Source organism: Scardinius erythrophthalmus (genome assembly GCF_964197995.2).
Source record: "Scardinius erythrophthalmus genome assembly, chromosome: 7".
Classification (NCBI taxonomy): Eukaryota; Metazoa; Chordata; class Actinopteri; order Cypriniformes; family Leuciscidae; genus Scardinius; species Scardinius erythrophthalmus.
The window spans coordinates 43,198,382-43,211,960 of NC_138227.1; positions in this window are offsets into that span (position 1 = coordinate 43,198,382).

Genomic DNA, 13,579 nt, shown 5'->3' on the forward strand with positions numbered 1-13,579 from the left:
TTGCTTTTCCCTTCGATGTGTCTGATATCTGTCGTGAACTCAGATATGTAAGCCAGGTGTCGCTGTTGTCGTGTTGACCAGGGTTCAGAAACTTTAGACATGGCATGAACCAAGGGTTTGTGATCTACAAATGCTGTGAACACACGTCCCTCCAAAAAGAAACGGAAGTGTCTCACTGCCAGGTACAGTGCGAGTAACTCTCTGTCGAATGCGCTGTACTTCTGTTCATTCGGGCGTAGCTGGCGACTAAAAAATGCAAGTGGCTGCCAAACCCCGCCAACCAGCTGTTCGTGTACAGCGCCAACAGCACAGTCTGAAGCATCGGAAGTGAGAGCAATAGGGGCACCTGGAACTGGATGAGACAGCAATGTGGCTTGTGCCAAAGCGAGTTTAGCGCCTTCAAATGACCTAGACATCTCCTCGGACCAGGAAATCGTTTTGTTTTTGCCCTGTCCTTTGAGGGCCTTGTACAAAGGATGCATGAGCTCAGCTGCTCGAGGAATGAAACGGTGATAGAAATTCACCATCCCTACAAACTCTTGTAGCCCTTTGGTTGTCTGTGGAACAGGGAATCGTGTAATGCTGTCGACTTTGTCCGGTAGGGGAACTGCCCCTTCGCCTGTGATTCTATGACCAAGAAAGTCGATAACGTCCAAGCCAAACTGACACTTGGCAGGGTTAATTATCAAGCCATGCTGGCTGAGGCGAGCAAACAGCAATCTCAGATGCGCCAGGTGTTCTGATCTAGAGGTACTGGCAACTAAAATGTCATCTAAGTACACAAATAAAAAGTCCAGATCCCATAGGATTGAGTCCATCATGCGCTGAAATGTTTGTGCCGCATTTTTGAGTCCAAAAGGCATCCACAAAAATTCAAAAAGGCCAAATGGTGTTATCACAGCTGTTTTCGGGATGTCTTCGTGGAATACTGGCACCTGATGGTATCCTCGAACAAGATCCACCTTCGAGAAAATAGTTTTCCCAGCCAGGCGGGCCGAAAAATCCTGAATGTGTGGAACCGGGTATCGATCAGGGGTTGTGATATCGTTGAGTCTACGATAATCTCCACAAGGGCGGCAACCGCCGTCTGCTTTGGGAACCATGTGGAGGGGTGAGGCCCAAGGACTGTTGGAGCGTTGCACTATACACAGTTTTTCCATGTAAGTGAACTCTTCTTTCGCAACTGCCAGTTTAAATGGATCCAGTCGACGGGGCCGGGCATGTACTGGCGGTCCAGATGTAGAGATATGATGCACGACCCCATGGCTGGCCAGTGCTGAGGAGAAAGTGGGCTTGGTGAGGCTGGGAAATTCCCCGAGCAGCTGGGAAAACCCGCACTCGCCTGTCAATGCGCTAGACAGTGTGGTTGTGGGAAAAGTGCTCCTCGAACAGGGCAAGACATTAAAATCTTCTGCAGTGACTAAACAGCTATTTTTGACATCAACCAACAGTCCATTAGTGCACAGGAAGTCTGCACCCAGGAGGGGTCTACTCACATCTGCTAAGACAAACTCCCATGTAAAACGCTGTCCATTAAAGCAAAGCGGTACTAGCCGTTTCCCATAGGTGCGTATCTTGCCCTGGTTGGCCGCCTCGAGCGGTAAGCCGGCTTCGCCCAGGCGTCTGTCCACTGGGGAAGCAGGGAGGACACTAACCTGTGCCCCTGTATCACAGAGGAAATGTCGGCCAGATAATGAATCCGTGACAAACAGTAGATAAGCGTTGTCATTAGCCACTATGCTACTAACTGTTGGCGTGTTGCGGCTCTCCTTGAATGTACATGGTGGACGGCACCTTTTGGCTTTTGCCCCAAAACGGGCATGAAAGAAACATAGCCCTTGTTCTGCCGACTGTCGTGCAACAAAAGTTGGCCGTTCGTCTGAACCTTGTGCAGCAGCTTTCATAACCGGATACACAGATGCAGCCACTGAGTCAGTAGTTGTACACTGGTGTGATGCTGCCTGATAAACATCTGCCAGTTGTGCTAGTTCTCTGTAGTCAGTCACTGTACTATTTGCAAGAGGGGTACGTACACTCTTTGGCAATTGTTGTAAGAACAACTCTTTAAACAGAAAACATGGTTTATGCTCACCCAGCAGCGCTAGCATGTGATCCATTAACTCAGACGGCCGGGAATCTCCGAGGCCCGGCAGTGAGAGCAAACGACGTGCTCTTTCAGTCTCTGATAAATTGAAAGTCTTTAATAGATATGCCTTTAGTGTATCATATTTATCCCGAGCTGGGGGATTTTCCAGAATGCTGATCGCTCGCGCGGCCGTGGAGTTGCCAAGGGCGGCAACAACATAATAATATCTCGTGTCGTCCGCGGTTATTTCCCGCAATGCAAACTGAGCTTCGGCTTGAGCGAACCACACGGTCGCTTGTTGCTCCCAAAACTCCGGCAGCTTCAGAGATACAGCATTCGTCGACATCATGCATTAATTGTTCTGCATCGGGGTCACCAATGTAGCTTTTGTGCTATCAAAAATACACAGAGGCAGGATTGCAGTGTCAGAACAACAACAGTTGTGTTTTTATTAACACTATGCGTCAGAAAACGTGCATTAACCCAACCCCCAAACTCTCATGAACATCTTCTTAAAGGGGACATGTCCAACATGCGTGCGCCTTGTTGATATGTGAATTAAGTCATTAGATCAGTGATGTGTGAGCTTGTATCTGCCGCTACAATATAATCTTTTAGCATCAAATAACCACTTTTGGACAGTGATGAGATAAATGCTTTATTCTACTTTTTTGTTGTTGAAAACTATACCACCTGATCATCTTTGCTTCTGGCTGTCTTTGCAACAAATTACACGTTTTGGTAAAAACTGTGACAAAAACCACAAACTCACAAAAAAAAAAAAAAAAAAACTGCCCAACTAAAGGAAACACTGGTTACCATAATGGTGACCAAACATTTTTAATAAATTGTCAACATCTAAACCTCTGTTAATTCTCAATAAAATCTTCTGTAGACATTAGGGATGTCCCGATCCGATCGCGTGATCGGAAATCGGGCCCGATCATGTGGTTTCAGACTCGATCGGAATCGAACGTTACCTCCTGATCAGGACTCGGATATATATGTATATATATTCGCATTATTTTTTAACACATCTATAGTTATGCGGTGGCACAGAGTTACGCCGGTTTCACACTGCACGCGTTAGCAGAGCGTAAGCAGCGCAGGAGCAGTGCGTATGGTGAGCAGGAGCAGGACACGCGCGTTTTGCTTTCACACTGGCAGCGTTTATCACGCGCGGCTGAACCCGCGGGTTGTGAACAGACAGAGTACTCTATAATGAATAAGTTGGCATCGCTTTATTTCGTTTTCAAATACATTTGAGAGAAAAGATTTGTCAAGAAGCTTATTTTATTAATAATTTAATTTATATAACTTTTGGTTCATCTTTGTTTTTATTGTTCTGGCAACAAGTTTGTTTTTGGACATTTGTTTTCTTTTTAAATTGCTGTTGGTCATTTGATCGACTGTTTAAAACACAATAGATATCATCAATGCACTTTTTGGATAAAACTGCGGTGTATTTTGGCAATGATCAATGCATTGTCACTTTAATTCAGTGTAAGCGGCGCAGCAATAATAGACTCGGCGCCGAAACGATTGCTGCACTGCTGCTTCTGCTCTGCTCCTGCTACGCGCTGCCGCGCTGCCGCGCTGCCTCCGCGTGCGGTGTGAATGCTCTAATCTGTTAACATGGGCGCCGAAAAAAATACGCGCTGCACGCTCTGCTAACGCGTGCAGTGTGAAACCGGCGAGTGCAGTTTCTAAAAGCACATTACTGGCTTTGCAAACACTGTGGCACTTTTATTTTTTTATTTGTTTACATGCCTGCTGGGTATTTTAAGTTGAGGTGATATTTGTTTATATATTAGACTTTTTATATTTAATATTTACTAAGTCCAAAAGTGAAGAATTTATGTTATTTATTACTTGATTGTTCAAGCTACCTCACAGAAGTGCTCTGTTTGTTAACAGAGTTGTTGAATGTTAAAATAAGGTGAATTAAATAAAAAATAAGGAACATCCTGGATCTGTTTTTCACTTTCACCCCTATTCTATAAAAACTGTTGTATCCGTGTTTGCTGGTGGGATTCCCTCTGAAATTTGTCTGAGATCCTCTGGCCGTGCTTCTTCTTGGGGGAGATTCTATGAGCACTGCTTGGGAGATCCCCCGGCCATGATTAAAGCATTTAAAGGACATTTGCTGAAGTCTGTTTTTTTTTATTATTGCTGCGCAGCAAGTTAGTTTAGGGAAGCAAGTTAGTTAGGGGGACAAGTTAGGGATATTGATCGGGGGCGTCGACTGTAGACGAGACCCAGATAGACTAAACGTCGACTATAGATGTTCGGGGACGTCGATTGTAGACGAGACCCAGGTACATACTTAGGTTTAGGGAAAAATCTACCACTCTGGTAATGCTGTTTGTGGAGTTGTTTAATCCACCCCTGCTGAGATCGTGAGAGATTTAATGTCTTATTTTGTCATTTGATTTCATCTAAGGTTGTGGCTGGAAGTCAGTTGTAGTTCTTGTGTTTCTCTTTTTTTTCTGTTCTTGTTGTTTCTCTTTCCTTCACTTATTCTGCTTGTTGACAGCAGGTGTTCATCATTAATGCCCAATCATCACTTAATTAATCACTTAAGTATCTCATTAACTTTAACTCTGATTCAGAGTTATTTTAACTCTCTGTAGAGAGGGACCAAATGTTCTCTGAGCAGAGTTAATTTAACTCTGGGGATTTTGCTGTGTATATACCATTATCATCAAGAACAGGCAGTGGATTCATAATTTCACCTATGTTCTCAGAAGAATCTGCTATCGAGCTGATTAATTATTTAGGTCCCCCCTCCACCTTATAAATCTATTTTATGCACCATTCTAAAGGCCTGAATGTATGTGGTGATTTCAGGGAGTAGAACATGTTTCTGTATCAACATTCCAATCAACCAATCAAATTTGAGGGATAGTTCTCTGGTACTGCGTTTTATCAAAACGCTACGGGAAAAGTCTCTTTTCACGAAACACTGAAGCAAAAAATTATCCTTTAATTTTCATATATGTAAAACGCGTTGCGGCAGCAGCAGTCAGCTATGGCGAGACGGCTTGCTCGCTCATTGGCTGCTCTGCGGCAACTGCTTAAGCCTATCGAGCGAGGCCTGAGATGACATCAGGCCAATGAGGGCGCTTCGCGCCCTCCTCGCCACTTCCCGCCGAAACGGGCGTGGCTTACCTCTATAAAAGGAGCTTGAGAAGGCTGATTCACTTGATTTTAATCTCTTCAGTGAAGCGCACGCATCGCTGGATCACGGAAGCAGCGTCGTTCGAAGCAAGCACTTCAGCGGGACGAGCCCTCGAAGCCGCTGGCCAACGCTGCCTTCTACAGCCGTACCTGCTGCGCTTTCCGACGCCTATATCCTTTATTACTATATCGCTCTGTTTTCTGTGTGTCTGTGTGTGTTCGCTGCAACACTCACCCCTAAAAGAGCTGCGTCTTTGTAAAGATGCTTTCCTGCGGCTCGTGCCGAGCCCCACTCACCGAGGGAGACAGGCACGTCATCTGTGTCTCCTGCCTGGGTGAGGACCAGGCAGCGCTCGCGCTCGCTGGTGGCGGCTGCCCTCACTGCGAGCTTTTGCCGATGGTGACTCTGAGGACTCGCCTGGCATCCTTCTCTAAGCCTGCATTCACCGCCGCGATGCCGCGCCGTAAAAAGCGCCGCTCGCAGCGGGTCCCGGAACCCGCTCCAGCCCGACCAAGCTCGCCGGTTCGCCCGCCAGCTTCACCGGCCTCTCTCGAATCACTTCCTGATGCTCAGCGCCCGCAGTCTGCCGCCGCTTCATCAGAGAAAGTCGTTTCAGAGGCCGCGTCGGGGGAGAAGGATTCCTGCTCTCTGCTAGCTTCAGGCAGCGAGGATTGGGCGAGCTCTGAGGATCTCGCGCCTCCTGCCCGCAAGCCCTCAACGAGAGCCAACATCGAGACGGAGCTCATGCGAGTACTCGCGCTGGCCGCGGCGAGCCTCGGCCTCGAGTGGTCTGCACCGGAGCCCCCCGGCTGGATGGTAGCTTCCTCCCTGGTGAGCGCACTTCTCCGGAATCTAAGCACGCTCCTTTTCTTCCTGAGTTGCATGAAGAAGTTGCGAAGGCCTGGAATGCGCCCTACTCTGCGCGGACGCGCTCATCTGTGTCACCCGCATTTTCCTCTCTGGATAATGCCAAAGACCGAGGCTACCTCTCTCTTCCACCGGTGGAACAGGCGATAGCGACCCACCTTTGCCCGCCCTCTGCTGGACGGCGGACTAAACCGGTGTTGCCTTCGAAAGCCTGCCGCATGACGTCGACGCTGCTCGCGCAAATTTTCTCCGCCGCTGGGCAGGCCGTGTCATCGCTACACACCATGGCTACGCTGCAGATTTACCAGGGTGATCTCCTCCGTAAGCTGGACGAGATGGGACCTGACGCTATCTGCATCGCGGACTTAAGGAGCGCTTCAGATCTCACGCTCCGAGCTACTAAAGCCGCCGCACAAGCCATGGGACGGTGTATGGCTTCCGCCACTGTCGCTGAGAGGCACTTATGGCTGACGCTCACGGAGATGGCCGATTCCGAGCGCACCGCATTTCTCGATGCCCCGCTGTCTTCCGCTGGCCTTTTTGGTTCTTCTCTCTCCGAGTTCGTGGAGAGATTTACCGAGGCCCAGAAAGCGTCTCAAGCCTTCAAGCACTTCCTGCCGAAGCGCTCCGGTTCTGCAGCGAGTCGTGACAAACGGACTCCGCGGAGCTCTCAGCCTCAGCCCCCACCTTCGGCTGCCTCTTCGCAGCAGCCACAACAGCGCAGCTCGAGGCCCCGCTCTCGGTCCAGCGCCCGGCGCCCCTCTTCGCGCGAGCCGCGATCGAGGATTGTGGTAAAACCGGAAGTCCCGAAGAAGTCCTAGCAAGCCTAGGAAAGCGCAGGTGTTTGAGTCCCGTTGCGGCCGGCCTCTCACCCAAGCGCCCCGCTGTTTCAGTCCCAAGATTTGCGACTGTTCCAGCGTTTTCTGCAGAGAGCAAGTCCGCACTGCTGCCCGCTTGCCTGCACACAAAAGCAGTTCTCACGGCTACCCAGATAAATCTCAAAAAGAGTGTATTTTCTGGTGTCCCGGCCACGGCCGATGGTGCTATAAATGTAGTCTCGGTGCCCACTCCTCAGTGCCCATCACTACACATAAGCACAGCCCTACACTTAGGGCCCGCGCACATAAAATCGACTCAGGTCGATTGCGCTTCCAACATAGTGAGAGTGCCCACTTCCCAGTGCCCACGAACACTATGTCTAACAGATCACAGGCTCTCTGTAAAAACGAGAACTGTGAGCGCGCGCTCTGCTCAGGCAGACACCGCGCCCAAAGCAGTAAATGTGCCCGCTCCCAGCCCACATCTACTTGCTCACATGGGTCCTATGAGACTTTCTCAGTCCTCCCTCACTCAGCTAAGCACTGTAATAAGGTAGAGGACGAGCGTTTCGCCCGCTTTATTAAGCGCGCGCCCCGCCTCAAATGCCACAGGCATAACGCCTATGTTTGTATCCCCCGAAGCGCCTCTGTCGCACGGCGAACAGAGCGCGCTCCGTATCCAGCCCCTAGCCAGCCATGCAGAAGCATGGGCAGCGCTTCCAGGGGTTTCGGACTGGGTGCTAGGCATTATAAAGAGAGGCTTCTCACTACAGTTTTGTCGACGCCCACCCCGCTTCATAGCGCGCGTCGAGACTACGGTTTCGTTGGAAGTAGCACACCTACTTCGAGCCGAAATATCAAAACTGATAAGCAAAGGGGCGATAGAGCGCGTTCCCCCAGCTCTAAGCGAAGGGGGGCTATACAGCAGATACTTTCTAGTCCCCAAAAAGGACGGCGGTATCAGACCCATACTGGATCTAAGACGGCTGAACAGAGTATTAGTGAAACGCAGTTTCAAATTCGCCTTCACGGGTCAAACATACCAGTATACAGTCCTGCCATTCGGCTTGTCCCTGGCACCTCGTACATTTACGAAATGCATGGACGCAGCGCTCGCTCTCAGACTCAGAGGCATGCGAGTGCTTAACTATTTGGACGACTGGTTGATCCTAGCTCAATCACGATCACAGCTCGTGGAGCACAGAACCATTTTACTCGATCACCTCGAGAATCTTGGTATCACAGTCAACTGGACAAAGAGTTCATTGAACCCCAGTCAAACTATTTTGTTTCTGGGCGTCGTTCTGGACTCACAGTCTATGACAGCGCGGCTGTCACCACAGCGCGTGTTGCTCATTCAGCGCACGGCGAGATCTTTCCGCCGCGGCGCTTTCACCCCGCTCAGGAAGTTTCAAAGGATGCTGGGTCTCATGGCCTCAGCATCGTCAGTTCTCCGGCTGGGCTTGCTCCGCATGCGCCCGCTGCAGTTCTGGTTGAAAGCGCGGGTACCGCGCAGAGCGTGGGCGACCGGTCGATTACGCCTCAAGGTCGATCAGAGCTGTGTTTCAGCCCTGGCCCCTTGGATGGCGGACGACTGGTACCGATCAGGTGTAAGCCTGGGGACTTCCTCGAGAGTGAGGATGGTGTCGACAGACGCATCCACCTCGGGATGGGGAGCGCTGCTCGAGGGCAGACCGTTCTTCGGCCTGTGGTCGGAATGAGAAAAGCTCCAACACATAAACTGCCTAGAAATGCTGGCAGTGCACAACGCGATGACGCGTTTTTGTCCCCACATCAAGGACGAACACGTCATAGTCCGTTCGGACAACATGGCTGTGGTGTCCTACATAAATCGCCAGGGCGGTCTGAAATCCATATCCCTGTACAGGCTGGCGAAACGCCTCCTATTATGGGCTCAGCACAACTTACGCTCGCTGAGAGCAGTGCATGTACCTGGGCTTCAGAATGTGGTCCCAGACAGACTGTCCAGGAACAATGTTCCCCCGGGCGAATGGTCTCTACACCCACAAACAGTCCGGCTGTTGTGGGAGAGATTCGGCAGAGCGGAGGTGGACCTTTTCGCATCCCCCGAAAACGCGCACTGGTATCGTGAATACCATCACTCAGGCTAGAGCGCTGTCGACTCGGCGGCTTTATGCTTCGAAGTGGTCGGTTTTCTCCGGCTGGTGTACAGCCCGAAGCCTTTCACCCCTCGAATGTGAGGTAACGGAATGTGAGGTTCTCTCCTTCCTACAAGAGCTGTTGGATAAGGGCAGATCCCCTTCCACGCTCAAAGTGTATGTGGCGGCTATTTCAGCATTCTCTGGTTCAACGCTGGGTCAGTCGCTGGGAAGGAATGATTTAGTCATCCGCTTCCTCAGGGGAGCGAGGAGACTGAATCCTCCTCGTCCTCCCCTCGTACCCTCTTGGGACCTCTCAGTGGTTCTAACTACCCTGCAGAGTGCTCCATTTGAGCCTTTGCAATCAGTAGAGCTTAAGTTCTTGTCTATGAAGACAGCGCTCCTGGTTGCATTGGCCTCCATCAAGAGGGTAGGTGACCTGCAGGCATTTTCGGTTGACGAAGCGTGCCTGGAATTCGGGCCGGCTAACTCTCACGTGATCCTGAGACCCCGGCCTGGATACGTGCCCAAGGTTCCTACCACACCCTTTCGAGACCAAGTAGTGAACCTGCAAGCGCTGCCCTTGAAGGAGGCAGACCCAGCCTTGGCACTGCTCTGCCCAGTACGCGCCCTTCGTGCTTACGTAGACAGAACGCGGTGTTTCAGGACCTCAGACCAGCTCTTTGTCTGTCATGGTGGGAAGCTGAAGGGAAAGGCTCTCTCCAAGCAAAGGTTGTCTCACTGGATAGTGGACGCCATCGCTTTGGCATACCAGCAGCAAGGTCGTCAATGCCCCCTTGGTGTGAAAGCCCACTCCACTCGTAGTGTGGCTTCCTCTTGGGCTCTAGCGCATGGCGCCTCGCTAACAGACATTTGTAGAGCTGCAGGCTGGGCGACACCCAACACATTCGCGAGATTCTATAATCTCCGAGTAGAGCCAGTTTCTTCCCATGTACTTGCTTCAACCAGCCGGTGCTAGATTCTGCTCAGGTGTCTTCGCTTGCTCGCCATTCCTCTCCACGGACGGGATACGTGCGATTATCTTCTCAGGTGAGTCTGATAAGCTCTGAGTTCCTCCAGCACTGGTTACGTCAACGCCTGAGTTATGCCAATCTGCCATAACGCAGCTTTTGCGCTTGACTAGGTGCCTCCATGTGCATGGTCCCCCCTCTGGGCGGCCCCCACATGTGTATTCCACTGTAAGTCTCTTTTGAGCGTGTGTCTTTCCCTTGGCAAGCCACCTTGTCACCCCTGGGGTTTAAATATTCCACCTGCGGCTGGACACCTCAGTGATACTCCATATGCATCCCTCTGGATCATATGTGTCTCTCAAGTCCCCCCTTTAATGGTTGGGCGTAATTGCATATTTCTCCTGAGATATGCTTCCCAGTGTACCTTGGTATTCCTGTGTTAGGTAGGACTCCTTCGTTCGTGCTAAGTCTCACAACAGGGAGCTTAGACTTACGCAGGGCACTGGATGACAGCCGAGGTGGCGTGATTAGACTGGAACCCCAATCGTCGTCATCCGACGTAACTCTGAGTGACCACGAAAGGGAACGTCTCGGTTACGTATGTAACCCTCGTTCCCTGAGTAGGGAACGGAGTCGTTACGTCTTCCTGCCACTTCCGCTGTATCGCTGAAAAACGCCTGGGTCCAGTTTCGACTCCTCAGCGAAGACATATCTGCATGTTGCCAGCGTACTTCCTTATATACCCCCTGCGGTGGGCGGAGATACGGTATGCAAATTCCGCAGACCAATGGCATTTCATTGCCATTGGCTCGTTTTATATACTCAAAGGTGATAGGCTTCTATGCGAAACCCCAATCGTCGTCATCCGACGTAACGTCTCCGTTCCCTACTCAGGGAACGAGGGTTACATACGTAACCGAGACGTTTTCTTGTGCTCACGCAAAAGTTTCTTGTGCACACGCGAAAGTTTCTCGTGAGCACCCGGAAGTCTATATATTTAGTTTTGCAAAGGTCCCTTAAGGGGCTCCGTACTGATGCCAGTAGTTCAAAATAAGTAAATAAATAAATCATGAAAAATAGTATAAGCAGTTCACACCAAATCTAAATTGACGCCACGGTATTTTGGATAGTTTGTACAGCATGTGTTGCTGGGCGAACAGTGTGCTGTCAGAGAAATAAAAGGTCCAAAACACAGGCAAACTTAAATTTGGTCTTTTATATCCGACTGTGACCAGACACAGCATTAACAATAGCTTTGGCTTTTTGGGGTTGAAAATGTTTTAGGAACCAGAGCAGGACAAAAAAAATGTTAAAGACAGAAAAAAAAACAACAACCTGGAATTAGTTTCCACTCTTAAATCTAGGAATCTACAAAAGTAAAAAAAAAAAAAAAAAAAAAACATAAATGTGGCTTTTCTTTAAGGATAACAAAAGACAACGGTAGTGGCCTTTACACCCTCTGTGTTTAACAAGGAATATATCACTTAACTGTTACACAATAAACTGTTATACACATAATATTACAGAACAGGTAAGTAAATAAAACAAACTTACGCTCTATGATTAGTCAATAAACTGTGTTTTCGACAAGGAGAAACATTTCACATGGATCACGATCAGCTGTCATTAATCGTCACACATCACAACGTAATCGCCTCGATGTACTTCTCACCAATTCAATATTGGGCTAATACAAGAGAATATTTTTCATCATTTTGGTGTTTTTATCTAGTTATCACTTGTATGTTTCCAAAGCACAGATAATGCAATACACACTCTGCTAACCACACCACTTCAACTCTAACTCTCGTGAGACTAACTCCCAGATGAGATCTCACCCATCGAAAAGGGCCAGCGTAATAATTTAAAAGAATTGAACAGGTATCTGTATACATCATTCCAGAGGTGGGTAGAGTATCCAAAAACTGTACTCAAGTAAAAGTACAAGTACTTATAGAAATATTTACTCAAAGTAAAAGTAAAAGTATTTCAGATGGTGCTTTTGCCTCTGAAGTCGTCATATATATAAAATGATATTATTTAGATTTTGTTTATTTAAATGACTATTATTATCAGCTATCTTTGCAACAAAAACAGAAGCGAGACGTAAGCATTATTTCTGCCATCTGTATAGCTCAAAAATCATTGCCTGATCTCTGGTTTGTATAATAGTAACTTATACAACTACATTTGGATTATTAGACAATGTCGAAATAAAGTGAATCTGCAGAGTGTTGCATTCAAAGGCATGTATTGACAGAGAAGAGTTAAAAACTCTTCACATGCTCACGCTCATGACTGCTACTGAACATCTGAACACAAAAAACCCCAAAACAAATAAAAGTACATCGACGGATCTTCTTCTGACTGTTCTCCAAAATATAATCAAATGTACATTTCTGCAAGCATGTTTAAACTGGTTAACTGTCTACGGCAGGCAAAGGCATTCGTTTTCAAGTCGAGTTCGCACGCCACTGCGCAACAATACACACAATACCGCGGGATGGCGGGTGTTCATAAAGTGTGAACAATGGTAGCTTTATTTAATGTAAATTAATGTATATGTCCAAAAAACGGGTAATGTCATACTTTCTAGTATCGTGGCGTAATAATCTGTTTGGTTGTAAAATGTATTACCTGAGTGAAATGAAATCGAATATATCGTCCTGACTCCTGTGGAATCATTCATTCACAGACAGCTTACGAAGATGTTCAACTAATAAAGATCTTCATTGCTGGCAAAAATATGATGCATTTGAAGATTTGCTCTCACTTGACTGTACTGTAGGTCCACTGCCACTTCATCTAACGCTCTTGATGTGCTTAAATCTTCCTGTTACGACTCCGAGTCCAGTGTGAATTGAAATCGCTTCAGAATTCAGTGCGTGCAGGGAACTGAACAGAATCAGGAACTGAATCATTCAAACTGAATCGCGAACCGACTTAGACAGATCTACCAACTTGTTTGATGAAGTCTTTGAACAGAATCGACTCAAAAGAGTGATTCATTTGTAAATTGAGCATCGCTCAAGTCCAGAAAAAAGATACAGCGCGCTTGGAATAAACTACGCATTTAACAACACATATTGCATTAAAATAAAGTAACGAGAGGAACGTCGCCCAATGTAACGAAGTAAAAGTACAGTTCCCTTTCGTAGTCACTCCGAGTTACGTTGGATGACGACGAATGGGGTTTCGCTTAGAAAGCCTATCATCTTCGAGTATATAAAACGAGCCAATGGCAAGGAAATGCCATGGGGACATGCCCATCGCACGGTTGCGGTCTAGACTCAATGACCTTCGTGGTAGAGTCCCCTCACACGCACCCCGATCTACGAGCTCCACGAGAGCTAGTACTTCGGCTGGGTTACGGCCACGAGCTGACGGCCATGCTTTCCCGAAACTCCGAACCACGTTGGGAATTAGTCCTCTTGGGCACACAGGTGAACGTCGAGTGTCTATCTGGTCTCTGAGTGAGGTACATTTATTTAGTTTTTCCAGGTTTGTTGTGTAGGCTATCTAACGTGTCTGAAGTC